Source organism: Miniopterus schreibersii (assembly GCF_964146895.1).
Source record: "Miniopterus schreibersii genome assembly, contig: HAP1_SCAFFOLD_152, whole genome shotgun sequence".
Lineage (NCBI taxonomy): Eukaryota > Metazoa > Chordata > Mammalia > Chiroptera > Miniopteridae > Miniopterus > Miniopterus schreibersii.
The window spans coordinates 61,920-78,814 of record NW_027669754.1 but is presented as its reverse complement, the minus strand read 5'-3'; the positions used below and the strand labels follow the sequence as shown (position 1 = coordinate 78,814).

Here is a 16,895-nt window from a genome sequence, read left to right as displayed (position 1 = left end):
TACTGAGCACAGTCTGATAAGAATCTTGTCTTTACTTATAGTACCTCACATGGTATGCTAATCAGTTTCCAAAGCATCACTTAATGATTGTATTGATACCATTAATATGGTTAAGACAATGATACTTTCCTGGTTAAGACAAAAGTCGTGGAATATTACATATTATATGCAGAAATGGCAAATTTATTCAGGTAATCCACAGATGACTATAGTTTGGGAAACACTGATTGAAGGTATGCTTTATGCCTTGACATGCAAATTAACTAGTTTATTTTTTAGCTTGGCATGTGCTGTGATTTATTTTATTTATTTTATTTTTTATTGATTTAAGAGAGAAAGAGGAAGGGGAGGAGAGAGAAAGAGAGAGAAACATTAATTTGTTGTTCCACTTACCCAATGGTTGCTTCTGGTATGTGTCCTGAACGGGGATTGAACCCGCAACCTTGGTGTATTGGGACAACGCTCTAACCAACTGAGCTACCCGGCCAGGGCCAGCATTTGCTGTGATCTAAACGGTAGGCAAAAGGGTAGAATTGAGGAAAGTTAGTTTTTTTTACTCAGTTTCTTCTTTTCAGCCTTGTTTCCCTACGTTAATTGCCAAAACAATTTATAAATCCACCCACCTCTTCCGCAATCAAAATCCCTATTTTTGCCCTGGCTACTGTTGCTCAGTGGTTCGAGTGTCAGCCCGTGTGTCAAAGGGTCTTGGGTTCGATTACTGGTCAAGTGCAGGTATCTGGGTTGCAGGTTGATCCCCAGCCCTGATCGGGGCACATGCAGGAGGCAACCAGTCAATGTGTTTCTCTCACATCAGTGTTTTTCTTTCTCTCTGTCTTCCGCTCACTCCCTCCCTTTCACTCTCTCTAAAAAGCAATGGAAAAAATATCCTCGGGTGAGGATTAGCAACAACAAAATAATAAATAATACCTATTTTCAGTGGGTCAGTGTTAGCAAAAAGCAAAGCAAGCTGATTATCTAGTGGTGATAATTTGTGATAGAGCTGACTCATAAGACTTAGTTATCTGAGGGGGCAATTGGTTTTCATAGGCAAAAACAAAACAAAATAAAACCTCTGCTTAAGCTTCACTCCTTATATAGGATCTAACTCCAAATGGATCAGATTTAAATGTAAAAAGCATAAAACTTTTAGGAAAAAACAAAGTTTTTGGGACCTAGTATATAGTTCTTACCAAAAAATTCATAAAAGAAAAACATGATAGATTGGACACTTCATCAAATTTAAAACTTCTGATTTCCAAAGACCCTTTTGGAAGGATGAAAAGCCAATCCCCAGACAGAAAATATTGTAAGCCACATAAGACACACATCTAGAATATATAAAGAACTCTGAAAACTAAACAGTTAAAAAAAGCAAACAATCCAATTAGAAAACGGGCAAAAGACAAAGAGACATTTTACTGAAGAGGATATATGAATGGCAAACTCATGAAAAGAATGTTTGACATCACTGGCCATTAGAGAAATACAAATTTGTTTACATTGATAAATCATTACACATCTGTTAGAACAGCTAAAATTTTAAAAATTGACAATACCAAATGCTGACAAGGATGTAGAAAACTAGATCTCTTACATTGCTGGCAGGATAAATGGTACAATCAGTCTAGAACATGTTTTGGCAGTTTCTTGAAAAACAAAATAGATTTCTGGTTTCCAGTTCAACATTGTAGAAACCTTGGAAGTCTTAACTGCCATCCTAACATAGAAAAAAGCTGAAAAACTGAAAATCCATGACTTCTTGAGTGCGTGAGAGACTAAGGTCACAAGACAAAACCACTACCCTGAGCACTTGAGGCAAATACAGAAAATCACACTTTCCCTGGAGGGGAAACCACCCCTGGGAATAATTTAAAGGGTAATTGACTAATTACTAGAGACTGAGCATGACTAACTTGCAGTTAAAAAAGAGACCAGGCTGGGGGCATATTTTGTGTTTTACTTCCTGGAGCCCACCAGGTTCTCACAGTGAATATCAGAGAAAAATATCCTTGTGTTTCCAGCAGGGAAGGGGAAAGTAATTATTCAGAAATATCCCCCCCCCCTTCTGTTCTCTTTTACAAAAGCCTCACCTCAAAGGAAACTTATTTTGCTAGAGCCAAATCACACTGGGTTTTACCAGAGCCTAACCAAATGGGGCAAGGGAAACACTCAACTCCAGGCCCCTCTAGCCTTCCTTTCTCACCTAAATGGGAGTGGCGGGAGGAAGACTGAGAAGCAGTTGTGAAGGTCCATCCCAGGGGCCCATGATCACTAAAAGACTGGGACTTAATCATAAGATTATAGAATGTTACCCTCCCCCTACACATTACTGCCACATCATTAAAGGCCTATTCACTGGAGCTTCTTTTACCCAGTCCAGCTGGGTATCATGTCCAACTCAACAACAAAAACTACAAGACGTACTAAAAGAAAAAGCACAGTTTGAAAGTAGGCAAGCATTAGATTCATATATGGCAGGGATGTTGGAATTATCAGACTGAGAATTTAAAATCTGATGAATATGCTTAGAGCGCTAATGGAAAAAGTACACAACATGCAAGAACAGATGGGTAATGTAAGCAGAGAGATGGAAGTTTTAAGAATCAAAAGGAAATTCTAGAAATCAAAAATGAACAGAAATGAAGAATGCCTTTGGTGGGGTCATCCACAGAGTAGACATGACTGAAGAAAGAAAAGGGAAGGGAGGAAGGAGGGGAAAAAAGGGAGGAGGAGGGAGCAGTAAATATTTAATTTCAGGCAAAGCAGACTTCAGAGCAAGGAAAACTGTCAGGGATAAAGAGGTAGATAAAGGAGTCAGTTCTCCAGGTAGATAGGACAGTATTTAACGTACTTGCACCTGATGACATAGCTGCAATATACCTGAAGCAATAAAACCAAAAGTTTTTTGTTTTTAAAAAGATAGACAAAATTGGCAAGGCTTTAGTTTTACCAAGATAAAAAAATGAAAGAAGACTCAAATTATTAAATCAGGAATGAAAAAGGGACACTACTAGCAACCCTAGAGAAATAAAGAACTATAAGGGAATGCTATGAACAATTATATGCCAATAACTTAGATAATTTAGATTATCTAAGTTATGTTCTATCATTGTCTTTGAAAGACACAAACTACCAAAACTGACTTAAGAAGGAATGTAAATCTGAAAAGACCTATAACAAGTAGAGAATTGAATTAGTATTTAAAAACCCACAAGAAAAGGCCGGACCCAGAGGGCTTCATTGGTGAATTCTACCAAATATTCAAAAGAAGAATTAATACCATTTTTTCACAAACTTTTTCCAAAAAATAGAAGAGAATGAATCACTTCCGAGCTCATTCTGTGCGGCTAGTATTATCCTAACACAAAAACATCACGAGGTAGACATCATAAAGTTACCAACACCTCTTAAGAATGTAGATACAAAAATCCTCAACAAAATACTTGCAAATCAAATGCAGTAATGTTTTGAAAGGATTATACATCATGATCAAGTGAGACTTATCTCAGGAATGCAAGGTTGATTTAACATTCAAAAATTATGTAATACCCTATATCAGTAGAATTGAGGACAAAAAAGAAACTATATGATCGTAATCCAGACGCAGAAAAACATCTGACAAAATTTGACCTCTCTTCATGATAAATACATTCAATAAACTAGGAGTAGAAAGAAACGTCATCAACCTGATTAAAGGCATCTACAAAACAAAAACAACTCACAGCTAACATCAAACTTAATAAGCAAAGAATGAGTGTTTGCCTCTAAGAAAGGAGAAGACAAGAATGTCTGCTCTCATCACTGCTATTCCACATTGAACTGGAGGTTTTAGCCAGGTCGATTGGGATGGCGAAAAGGAAATAAGCATTTAGACTGGAATAAATAAGTAAAATGATCTCTGTTTGTAGATGCCATGACTTTGTGTGTGTAGAACATTCTAAGGAACCCACTAAAAGCTATTATAACTGCCCGGCCGGTGTGTCTCAGTGGTTGGGTGTCGATCTATGAACCTGGAGGTCACATTTTGAATCCCAGTCAGGGCACATGCCTGGTTTCGGGCTTGATCCCCAGAGGGGGTGTGCAGGAGGCGGCCAATCCATGATTCTTTCTCATTATTGATGTTTTTTTTTCTCTCTCTCTCCCTTCCTCTCTCTGAAATCAATAAAAATATTTAAAACAACCAACTATTATAACTAATAAATGAGTTCAGCACTTACAGGGATATTCACTTAAAAGGGTGACATTAGGATTTGGTAAGACTGTAAACCTCAAGGGCAGAGGATGTTTCTTAATTATCCTCCCCAATCTCTTCTCTCTCCTCTCTCAAGAACAACACCAGAGACTGCTTTCTGAGCTGATTTGCTGTGGAAGGTCCTTCCAAGCTCCTCGTAAGAAATTAATAGATTGATTTAAGACATTGATATCTTTTGCCTTTGAGAATCCATGGGAACATTTCAGTTTATAACGCAGTTGACTGGTGATGTTCTGTCATTGTCTTTGAGTTCCCCACGTTAAAGAATACTCGGCTCTCTGACACAAAGTATTAGTAATCAATGTAAAATTTACTGAAGATTTCATAGAGAACAGGAGGTTTACACTGCACACCATACAATGAGTAACTCAGGAAGTCCCCTTACTAAATTTCTCTTTCCCACAACGTCCATCATGGGCACTCCATCTTCTTCTCACTTGGCCATTTCCCTCTGTAGGGCCCAGCTTCAATGGATCCTGGTTTTTCTGTTTCTGGATCTCTTGCTGTTAACCAATACCCTCCCAACGCATGCTCTTCTGCCCCCCTCTCCCTCAAACGCATTACTTTCATATGCACCGAGAGTCAGCTTTCCCCAGCTCCTGCAAAGCACCACATCCCTCCCCAAATGCTCTGCAAATAAGCTTGTTTCTGTCACAGGGAACTAGAGAGGAACCATAGTGAGGAACATTATATTGTATAAATTAAATATATATGGATATATTTAATATATACATGCATTATCTTGGGGAAATTATTTAGCTACGTCATGCCCCAGTTTCCTTATGTGGAAAACAGGAATGATAACAGTAGAGTTAATGTGATTTAATTATGTAAAGCTCTTACAACAGTAACTGGCATAGAGAAAGCACTCAACAGATGTTAGCTATCATTATTAAATAGAAAAGGATTATTAGTGACAACAAAAGTTCTTATCAAAACATCACATCTAAAGGAGTATTTTAATAACATTGCCCAGCCATCTATTAAATTAATAGCAATTAATCTCGTGTGGAAAGATGTATCTAAGTGATCTTGTATGTCCCTTCTGCAAACAGCAATGTGCAGTGGGAAACCATGCAAACTTTTGCCTTTTTATATCTCTTTACAATTTTTTGGTTCCTTATCTGGCTATTTGTTTATAAGCCTTGTTCTTTCTGCTGATTTGCTCTAACAGTTCTCCTTCAGATATTACAAAGGGAGCCTGTGTCTTTTAACGCTTTGTCTTAGTGATTATGCCACTCATTTGTTCCCTTAGACCTGGTTAAAGGGTGTAGCCACAGAGCTAATATGATGAACGCACTGGAACACGTTTCCAGCGTTTCCTACTGAGTGCAACCCTATTGAAAATGGAGAGAACTGAGTACTTACTAAGGAAAAGCAAAAGACATTTAATTTCAGAAGTTGGCCGTTTATCTTTCAATTAAACAAAGAATCAAGAAAACCTACCTTTGATCACACTTTCTAAATTAATGAACTGTGGTCATTGGGCAATGATCATGCGGTATCTTCTCTTTCCAAAGATATTTTCTTTGAACCAGTGAATATTTTGTAACCCTTCCATTTCCTGTTCTAAGTTGTAAGGATATTTTCTTGATTAGGGACTCTTAAAAACAGTGTACTCTGATAAAAACATAAGGTACTGAGCCCTGGCCAGTGTGGCTCAGTTGGTTGGAGCGCCATCCCTTACTCTGAAAGGTTGTTGGTTTGATTCCCAGTCAGTGCACATACCCAGGCTTCAGATTTGATCCCGGGGGGCGGGGGGCACATACGGGAAGCAACTGATTGATGTTTCTCTCATACATCAATGTTTCTCTTTTTCTCTCTCTCCCTTTCCCTCTCTCTAAAATCAGTGAGAAAAGAACATACCCTCAGTGAGGATAAAAACAAAACCGTAAGATATTGAGGTAAGGAAAAACTGTGTGAATAGAATTATTGTGTAAAGAATTGTGAATAGTGAGGAAGGGGACTGCCCCTTGGAGCTGAGCCACTGTCTTAGCTTTCTCCGTAGCCTGTGCACTCACAATAAGAAGAGCTCACCAACAGTGGCACTGCTGTTCATCGTTGCACTCTCCTCTCACGACATTTCTGTAATTTTTAGTCATAGTTGAGGGTCAAAGAACCGACACAGCTCCTTCTAATGTATATCTTGCCTAGACCTCACAAGGTGCCATCTTTTCCTTGTCCAGTGTCAGCTGTATTCCTGCCAGAGTGGTAGTCCATTCCCCAACACTTTGGTACCCTTAATATATATCTGAGTTCTACGGCATTGTCTCATTTTACACTGGGGATCGTTTCTGTATTCTCACAATGCACTCTTCCACACAAAGTACTTGGAGGGCATCTTTTGTATGTTAAACCTTTTATACCACAGTGGCCAAAATGATCTTGCATATTAATTGTTGAATAGCAGCTCACAGAGGCTCCTTACTGTTTGGCCAAAATATAGTAACATTGTTTGTTGTGACTGTTGCACATTTTGTGATAACAGTAGGTACTGTCACCACAAGGCATCTCATCCTACACATAGAAATCCTCAGGGCACCACCTTGACCGTCCATGGCACCAGTCAGAAAGGTCGCATTCACTGATGTGTATTCTACAGGGCTTTCCAGGAGAGGTCCAAGAGCATAGCACGCCCACGGTTTTCAATTCACAGTTGGAGCCGCAGCAAGCGTCCTTTCTGCACTGACGTTCTGACCCACAGTCTTCTTCATCGTCTACTACCTTGTTACCATGTTCCAATGGGGTAGCATTTCAAAAAGCCAGTGTATGTTCGCCTGACAGATTTCCTCTCCCGTGGTTAATGAGGTTTAAAGAACTTCCATGACTGCAGTTGCAGTGTTGTTTTCCTGCATACACAGAATTTCTCCATGTAAGACATGCCAAGGTTATGGCCCAGCTGGTGAGCAGTAACCACTGCAAAATGAAAGAAACCCTCTTTGATGCATTTACAAACTGCTGGCCCAAAATGAGGGTAGCATACTCCTGAGTTTCAAGCCAGACCAAATATATTAGAAAAACTCTTGCCCACAAAGAGATGCCCAGAATAATGTGGCAAACAGAGATAAAGATGAGCACTTCCACTCACTGGAATTGGCAAGTAGTTGATTACGTCTTGAAAAGCTTCCCCTGGTTCCAAATCTCAGCCCCAATTAAGGAAGCATGAAGGGCTAGCTGTGGATAGATGGAATCTACTAATTTGATCACATTGAATATATATTTCTTCTGCTGCCTTTGAGACATTCCTGTTTGGGTAATTAAAACTATAGCTGTCCATCTATAGGACCAACTCCACAAAGGGCCTGTGGGTCCACCAACTGGGAGTTTGGTGGTGGTTTTGAATTCTCTGCCTCCAACTCCAGCTTCTGATGCTGGATTTCGTCTTCTGTCACGCCACATTTCATTGCTGGGAATTAAGTCTTATCTTGTTACTGTGTATCTTATACAGTTGCTGTTCAGATGTGGTAGAGTGCCTTACCGGCGGGCTCGATTTCATAAGCGAGATTGTTTATCTGTAACATCCCTTGAAGGGCCCCCAAACAGGTACAGAGGAGCATGTGGACTCGGGCCACTCCACATCACCATGATAGTAGTAGTCATCCTGGACAACGGGCTGGCTCTCCTGGAGGGTGTGCCGCTCTGTGTAGGTGAACACTGGCAGTCGTCTGGAAACCAGGAGGCTCTTAGGCTGTAGACAAATGCTGTGGGTGCCGCCCTCCAAGCACAGGCTGGTGCTGGGGGCACGGGGCCTTCCAGGAAATCACCACTAGGGAGGGGCCTGAGTGCATTTGAACCCAGTGAGTATTCTGCAATTGTTGGATGTCGTGTTTTATATGTGTCAGTTAGGTTAATTTGATAAACCTTGCTTAAATCTTTTTGTTTTGGTTTGGTTTTTTGGTCTGATCTATCAGTTGCTCAGAGAAGTGTGTTAATACCTACAAGCAGATTTTGGATTTTTCTCTTTCTCCTTTTGATCTCTCAACATTTGCTTTATATATTTTGTAAAAGGGGAAAGATTTGTACGCTCTGAAGAGAAACACTAGAGTGCTTTATATCTTTGAAGCTATTTATTTAGATACATATTCCTGTTGAATTTTATATTAAATGTATCTTTATGTAACTACTTCATCATTTCTATTAATATGGTTTGTTTCCTTAATTTTGCCAGTGTGAGTTAGTAAAATATTGTAATTATTCTGGAGTAGAAGTTCTTTCCTCTCAATTCAGATTGAACTTATTCCTCTGGAACATGTTGAATTAGATTCTGATTTGCATTTAGAGCCAATAAAGGGTGTTAAGAGTACATTTTGAGGAGACTAGACATTCCCTTGCAGGGCAACTTCCCTAGCTGAGATAATGACAGGGTCTCAAGCTAGAGGTGGCTAGACTTCTCTCGGGAGAGGGCTGGGTTCTCTCCCTGCTAAAGGAGACTCAGATACTTGCAGGCTCTAGATATTCAGAATCAGTCAAGTCCAGCTGGAATTCCCCTTTGCAGCTGTCAAGGTTTTCCCCCTTCTCAGCATCCTAACTTTCCCGCTCAAGTCTTGGCAAATCTATGTATTCAACTTACACTGTGGTTCTCTAACTCCACAATTAAAATTTGACTTTCTATGAGGTTGACTCTGTGTCTGAAAGAAAGGAGACATTCTTTTAGGTCCACGATTATCAGCTCTCTGAGCTGAGAATTTAGAACTGTGAGCTTCATTGTATAAATTCTGCAGGAGAATTCAGTATAGCCAACCTGCTCCTCAGTCCTTGAGGTACTTACCATCACAGCTGGGTCCCCACACACTTGCTTCAATAGGGCACTTCATCACAATCCACATTCGGTGGCAGTTTAATTATGATGCCAGTACATGCTCGTTCCTCATTGGACAGGAGTTCAGCAGTGTGTTAAAGCCATGGACATGCCCAAACCAATCCCAGAGTCCCGTTTTGTCTGTCTCTCTCGGCAGCACTCTTGGTACCAAGTTCTGTATCTGTCAGGATCTAGTCCAGAAGAAAAAAATCCACCAAGCGTAATTAATATAGGGAATTCTTTAAAAGGTGCTAGAGACCGGAAAAGGTAAAAAGGAAACAATACTGAGGTACATAGGTAGGAGTTGCCAGAAGGAGACCCACCCCTAAGAATGGGGGAACAAAAGGAAGAGGTCGAGGTTATCATAACATAGAAACTCTTATAACGGGCCTCATAGATCTAGACCTGGACTGTAGAAGATAGGGCATTGCCCAGGCGATGCTGGTAATTTAGGAACTCAGAAAAGGAGCATTGTGGAGCTGATAGCTGTACCTCTTATAAAGTAATGCTGAGTTGGTGCTGGCTTCTTAGGGAATTGGAAGAAGTTCCTCCAAAACTGTGACTCGGATCTCGGAGAGAGGTGCTACATACATGGGGCTTGTACCAAGGCAGGTGGTGGTGTGACCTGGAACATCAGAGAGGGACACTGGCTGACTGTTGTGGGTTGCCTAGGGTACTGGAGCATGGCTCTATACAAGTGGTTCTCAGGAGGGTTCACTGTCCCCCGGATACTTGTACCTGTGATAGGCCTTGATGGAACTGGTTCTGGGTCTTTGTGGTAACCTACCCTCACCACCAGAGCAAGGCATCATTGCTGGGGATTCACAGAAAGTAACAGCAGGCAAATAGGTGGTAATAAGTCCCTTGTTCTCTCCTTTTGTCTTTCATTCTCCCTCTAGTGCCCTGATTGGTAGAACTTCATCCCGGAAGGCAAATAGCAATGGAGAAATACACCATGCAGAGTCTTAGCTCCAGCTTCATAGACAGAGTATAAGTTTTAGTTTTGGAGTTTAGGAAATACCTGATAATCAGCATAAGAAAGGGCTGCCGAATGCTGCTATAGTTTCTCTTGTGACAGGTAATGGCAGGTGACATGAATGTGATCTCTGTGAAGCTGTATGATATTCTTCTTACTCTTACTATTGAAAGGGCTGGAGGGCGCCCACGGGACTCGGACCAACCTCACAAGAGTGGTTGACAAGCAAATGCTCGTTTTGAAGGAACTGCTGAGCTAAAGCCAGCCCTGATATTATTTATTTTTATGTCTTATTTAGCTGTGGCTCACTAAATCGATTTCATGGCCCTGTATGGTTTGTGAAACACTGAATTAGCCCGAGATTGAGAGTGAATGGAGGCATGGAAGATAGGAGTTTTAAGGAGTTGAAATAGCTGTCGGAAATATAGGTGGTGCCAAAAAAAATGTATACATATTTCAAATTATTATAAAAAGTCAAGTGTTTATTAACGTATAGTTCATTTTCAAAATTTAAAAGAATCTACAGAAATGAATACTTTCTTTTGTCAATGCCTGTTTTCAAACTGATGACCGTTCTGGTCCAGGCATCGCTGATAACTTGAAGCAGTGGAGTTGCAAACATCAAGAATCATTTTTTTCAGTATTTGTGCGCCTTCAATTTGTCAGCTGTTGCCAGTTTTGTACCATAAACTTTATCTTTTTTGTATCCTCATAAAAAAGTCTAGTGGATAAGTTTTCTTTGTTCTAAGCTTAGTCTGGCTTCGCGCGTTATTTCAAATCAGCTAAACCTGAAAAGGAGTGAAAATTGAGTTATCGACTGTTAAAGTGTGTATACATTTTTGAGGGGAAACCCTAGACCCCCCCAATAATGTATACACACTTTGAATAATTATAAAGGCAGTGTTTGCACTTCAACTGCATTTTCAAAATTCCAGTAGCATTTTAGGATGAGTTTCCTCTGTTTAAAGCTTAGTCTGACTGAAAAGAAAGAAACATCAGTTGAGCTATCAGCTGTGAAAGTGTGTATACATGTTTTTGGGACACCTGTAGAGGAAAGAATTAATGATTGCTACAGAGGATACACTGCTTGAAGTGCCGGTAATGCTAGAAAAGAAGGGCTTTGGAGTAACATCAGTACCATCACATCATTGATGGTAAGGTTAGATATTCCCTCAGAGCTTGTCTTTGGAGTCATGCAGTGTTGACAGAGACTGGTGAGCACCCTCAAAGACTTTCGTCAGTAAACTTTTCTATTACCGCCACATCATGTTTCTGACAAAATTTAGTATGGGTTATTTTCTTTATAACATTTTATTGTTAATAATTCTCTTCCAAATGCGTATCCATCTTAATAACCCCAGATCTATAGCAAGTACCAAGGATATCATGACAGTCATGAAGAGGAAATCTGGTCATTAGGATTTCACCTCTGTCAGAGATGCTTTCTCTAAAAGGTTTCATCTAGCATTCTTGGTTTTCAGTAGCCATCCATTAGTTCTGGAATATTATCCAGATGTATGCAGGCATTCTTTTCTTTTTAAAAAAAACTATGTTTTTATTGATTTGAGGGAGAGAGGGAGTGAGAGGGGGAGAGAGAGAGAGAAACATCGATCAGCTTCCTCCTGCACGCCCTCTACTTGGGATCAAACCCGCAACCCAGGCATGTGCCCTGACTGGGAATCAAACCGGCAACCTTCTGATGCCTGGGGATACTTTTAACTGATAGTCAGTGAATGAGAAAAATTAGCTTTTGCCTGAGCTAAAATTATGTTTGCAATAGGAGTCGTGATGTAAGGCCACTTGAATTGTGGTCTTTTGAACATTTTAACAAACTGATTCTCGGTTTAAACTCTTCAGTCCAGCTTTCTCTAGAGAGCTCAACTAATTCGCCAGCCATGTAAAACATGTAATAGAATCTGTGTTTATGCAGCCAGGATGAGTCTCTTATGATTGAGAGCATGATGCACTGGGCGGGGTAGAGAAAAGGCTGCTGCCGTCATGCTGTGAGTAGAGGCAATCAGGCTGTCTGCCTTGCCCCAAAATAGCAGCCCCACTCCCTGTTACTCCATCAGTATGGCTGCCTCCCTGGACATTCGTCCAGTCTTTTCTGCAGATAAGATTGCATTGTAAAATAAAAAATTATCTTCATTGGAGGGGGTCTCTCAAAACTAATGAGTCCCTTAAGTGGGGCTTACTTTGATTGGTAACTTCAAACAGAATGGGAGGGGGGGTGTAGATAAGATGTCTGCAGAAGAAAAGAGATGGAACAAACTGTTTGAATAAAGGGACCAACAATGTTGGGTTTTGGATGGGGTGTCCACGTACTTGTTGAAGATAGCAGAGCATCGGTAGATTTGGGATAGAAGAGAAATTTGGAAGTCAGATGTCAGTTTTTTTAATGTGGAAAATTTTTATGCCAGTTTACATGTTTAGAGAATAGTCTGTAAGGAAACTTTATGTATCTCCCATACAGGTTCAACTATAATCCACCTGATAAATCTCCTTCATCTGTTTTTCTGGAATCCTACCTTTTTGCCACCTCCTCCCCTTACATATGTATAAGAGCAACCTCGGGTATTTTACTGATTCAAGCCTTGTCCCAACTGAAGAATCACTTTTTACGCCACTTTCTTCTCTCTCCCCCTCTCCCCCACCCTCCTACCCTACCCACCGCTCTTTAGCTCTGTTTTCAACTTCGAGCACTGCAGCTCTGATGGTCCAGCTCTTCCAAGACAGATCTGTAAAGGTCAGCCCTGCACCCTGAGCAGCTCAAAGGGAGAAACTGTACCAGCAGCGCCTCATGCCCGGCCCTCTCCTCTACCATGGACAGGTGGCTCCATAATGATAGTTCCATAATGGCAGCGGGTGAGGCCCCGATGCACATCAAGGTCAGTCTTCTGCTGCTGTGGTTTGGGGAGTGTCTGTCCATTTCTGGCCACTCTCAGGCCAGCCCCTCCCAGCGCTTCTCCTCCCGAGAAGTTGTGATCCCCTTGAAGGTGCCCAGCAGGGGCAGAGATGCTAAGGCTCCAGGCTGGCCCTCCTACAGCCTTCAGTTTGGGGGCCAAAGACACATTGTCAACATGAGGGTCAAGAAGCTCTTGGCTTCCAGACACCTACCAGTGTTCACCTACACGGACCAGCATGTCCTCCAGGAGGATCAGCCTTTTGTTCCTGATGACTGCTACTATCATGGTTATGTGCAGGGTGTCCCCGAGTCCCTGGTTGCCCTCAGTACCTGTTCTGGAGGCTTTCAAGGAATGCTACAGATAAGTGACCTTGCTTATGGAATCGAGCCAATTAGGTTTTCTGCCACATTTGAACACCTGGTGTATAAGATAGATAGTGATGATATACAGCTCCCACCTATGAGATGTGGCTTAACAGAAGAGAAAATAGCACGTCAATTGGAGCTGCGAGAGTTCTGTAGGTCCACTCTGATGCAAAGTTCTTATGTGGGCTGGTGGACTCACTTGCGATATCTTGAGCTGGTAGTGGTTGTGGACCATTTCCGATACCTTTTCTCTGAAAGTAATGTGTCACTAGTGCAGCGTGAAGTACTTGATGTTGTCAATATATTGGGTATCTTCTATCAGCCTTTCAAGGTTGATGTAATTTTGACTGGAATTGAGGTCTGGGATAAAGGAAACCAAATTCCCACCGATGACATAGTTCAGATGCTGGAAGACTCTGCTTCCTGGAAGCTTCTCCAACTTGATGCCTGACTGCAACATGATGATGCCCGTCTTTTCATAAAAAAATATTTTGGCAGAAAGCTTGGTATTGCCTACATCGGAGGACTATGCCAGCATCCTTTTAATTGTGGAATTGGTATATTCCAAGGCAACAGTCTGTATTCTTTTGCCATTACTGTGTCCCATGAGCTTGGTCATAATTTGGGTAATCAGCACGACACTGAATGGTGTGTGTGTGTGTGTGTGTGCTTCCCAGTGGTGCATAATGGCTCCTACCGTGCAGGGGACAACTAAATTCAGCAACTGCAGTTGTGCCTACTATTGGGACCACACTATGAGTAAAGGCATGTGTATTTACCCTCCTCCATATCCAGGGAATGTTTTCAGGTTACAGTATTGTGGGAACCTAGTTGTTGAAGAGAGAGGAGTGTGACTGTGGATCTACAAAGCAGTGTGAACATCACCCCTGTTGTCTGCTGAACTGCACTCTGAGGCCTGGTGCTGCTTGTGCTTTTGGGCTGTGTTGCAAAGACTGCAAGTTCATGCCATCAGGGACTTTGTGCAGACAACAGATGGGTGAATGTGACCTTCCAGAGTGGTGCAATGGGACATTCCATCAGTGCCCAGAAGATGTATATGTGCAGGATGGGATTCCCTGTAGTGACGGTGCCTACTGCTATCAAAAGAGATGTAATGGCCATGACAAACAGTGCAGGGAGATTTTTGGTGAAGGCGCAAAGAGTGCGTCTCGGAATTGCTATAAAGAAATCAACTCCCAGGGAAACCGTTTTGGCCACTGTGGTCTAACTGGTACGGCATACCTCAAATGTAATACCGCAGACATCCTCTGTGGGAGAGTTCAGTGTGAGAACATGTCAGTTATTCCTAATCTGGTAGAACATGCTACAGGACTTCAGGGTCAGTTCAATGACACCACTTGCTGGGGTATTGATTATCATTTGGGGATGTCCATACCTGATATTGGTCGAGTGAAAGATGGCACAGTGTGTGGTCCAGAAAAGATGGGCATCTACCAGAAGTGTGTCAGTATGGTCCATCTGCCACAGCCCTGTCGGTGTGAGACCTGCCACATGAATGGGGTCTGCAATAATAAACAGCATTGCCACTGCAACCGTGGGTGGGCACCTCCCAACTGCACGCACAAGGGCAATGGAGGTAGTGATGATAGCGGCCCACCTCCTAAGAACCAAGGACCAGAGGCAAAGTTGGCTTACGTGTCGTTATTGTGCCTTGGTCCTTTGTTTGCTTTCTTTTTGTATCGCTTCCTTGTGCTTTGTAAGAAACATAAAAGGAAAAATAGAGAAGAGGTAAAGGAGGAAGAGGAGATAAAGGAGGAAGAGAAGGAACAGTAAAGCTCCTGCTTCATTTTAAAAATCTCATTTTTTTAATAGTAGAGAAACATGTCTACTATTTAAAGCAAAATTTAAGGATCTCTCATGTCTGGATCATGTTATACTGAAGGATTCCTAGCATGTTCTTAACTTCCTCTTCAGTGTTTCAAGCAATATTAGAAGTTTATTATTTCTGGAAATCATGTATCTTTTTTTTTTAAAGAATTTTTATAAGAATTTATTTGAACCCTGGCTGATGTGGCGCAATTTGTTGAGTGTTGTCATGTGCACTGAAAAGTCACTGGTTCAATTCCCAGTCAGGGCACATGCCTGGGTTGTGGGCTCGGATCCCCAGTACGGGGCATGCAGGAGGCAGCTGATCAATGTCTCTCTCTCACATCGATGTTTCTCTCTCTCTCATTTCCTCCCTAAAATCTATAAAAAGACTTTTGAAAAAGAATTTATTTGAGCCAAATTGAGAACATGCTGGGGACCAAGATCTCAGATGCTCCGTGGAAGTCGTCTCTTTATGTACCTTGAGCAGAAGAACAGCAAAGACACATTTTGAAGCTGATGTTTATCAGATCTAAACCTTCTCCCACCTTTGTTCTGTAAGATGTAATGTCTGGGATGTGCCACTATATACCCCATTTCTGTTTTGCCAGCACTCTTCCAGGTAGCTATGCCAAAAGGGGGCAGAGAAGTAGCCTGGAATGAAAGATGAGGGGAGAAGAGAGTTTAATTCCCTGCGTGCTAAAAGTTACACTTAGTGTCATTTTGGCTGGGACCATTCACTCTGGTAGCTATGCTTGGTTTGGGGTTCCAGTTTTGTTGGATTTGTTAGAACCACCTTCATTCTTCCTGAGAAGTACCAGCACCAGTTAGCCACTGACACCTTCAGAGATCTGAGTTGCAGCTCTGGGGTTAGCAGGGTGATTCTCCTCTGAGTTCCTGAAGCATGAGCACTAGCTGGTCACTTGCCCTCCTTAAAGGGCCTTGGTCCCTGCTCTGCAGAGGATCTCCTTTAATCATGAGTACTCTAATAAGCTCAACTTCTTTTCTTTGTTCCCCTGGCCCTAGGGCTATTTGGTACTTTATCAGTAATTACTCCATTGTGATAGTTTAAGTTCTCCAGAAGCAGACACTCAATTGGAGTTTTAGTGTCTAAGATGTTTATTAGGAATGAACACCTGGAAAGGAAAGCATTCTGTGATGAAGCCAGTTTTACAGACAGAGAAACTGAATTATTTTGTAGGCCTAAACAAACCTTGGCCAACTTGGATGAGCACTGTGGACCAAATATTTCCTGTCATATTTTTCTTGCTTTGGGATGCAATGGCAGGGCCTTCATACCCTAGTTATAGATGAAATGTAGGTATTGGTGGTTCTGGACCTCACCTTCACTGCCTGTTCCATATGATTGTTTCCTTGAAGTTATAAAGTTTAATGAGGGCAAGACCTCTGATTCCTGACAATCCAGTACTTTGTTTTCTCAAAAATATTTGGAAGAATTAACTGTTGAAATCCTTTGTGAACCTATGGTTTCAGATTCAATCCCTTTAACAGAGGTAGAACTATTCAGTTTTTTAATTCTTTGTGTCAATTTTGGTGAATTATGTTTTTCAAGGCATTTCTCCTGTTTTCGTATTTTCCTCAAAGTTATTAGCATGAAGTGTTCATAGTATCTTTTCATATTTATGTCTCTAATTATGTCTCCTTATTCTTTCCTTCCTGATACTGTGCCTTCTCAATTTTGTTCTTGATCAATTTTCTATGTGCCTGTGTTCCTTTACAGTTAAAGATTGTTGTTTTCTTGATCTCTTCT

General features: G+C 41.4%; 1 pseudogene across 1 annotated transcript; it reads left to right on the top strand.

The window, feature by feature from the left end:
• The first annotated feature begins 12,505 nt into the window (after positions 1-12,505).
• LOC308552072 (disintegrin and metalloproteinase domain-containing protein 20 pseudogene) lies at positions 12,506-15,250 on the top strand (annotated as a pseudogene). The gene is made up of 2 exons: positions 12,506-14,938; positions 15,233-15,250. The product of its transcript is annotated as a disintegrin and metalloproteinase domain-containing protein 20 pseudogene (transcript).
• Positions 15,251-16,895: the final 1,645 nt, after the last annotated feature.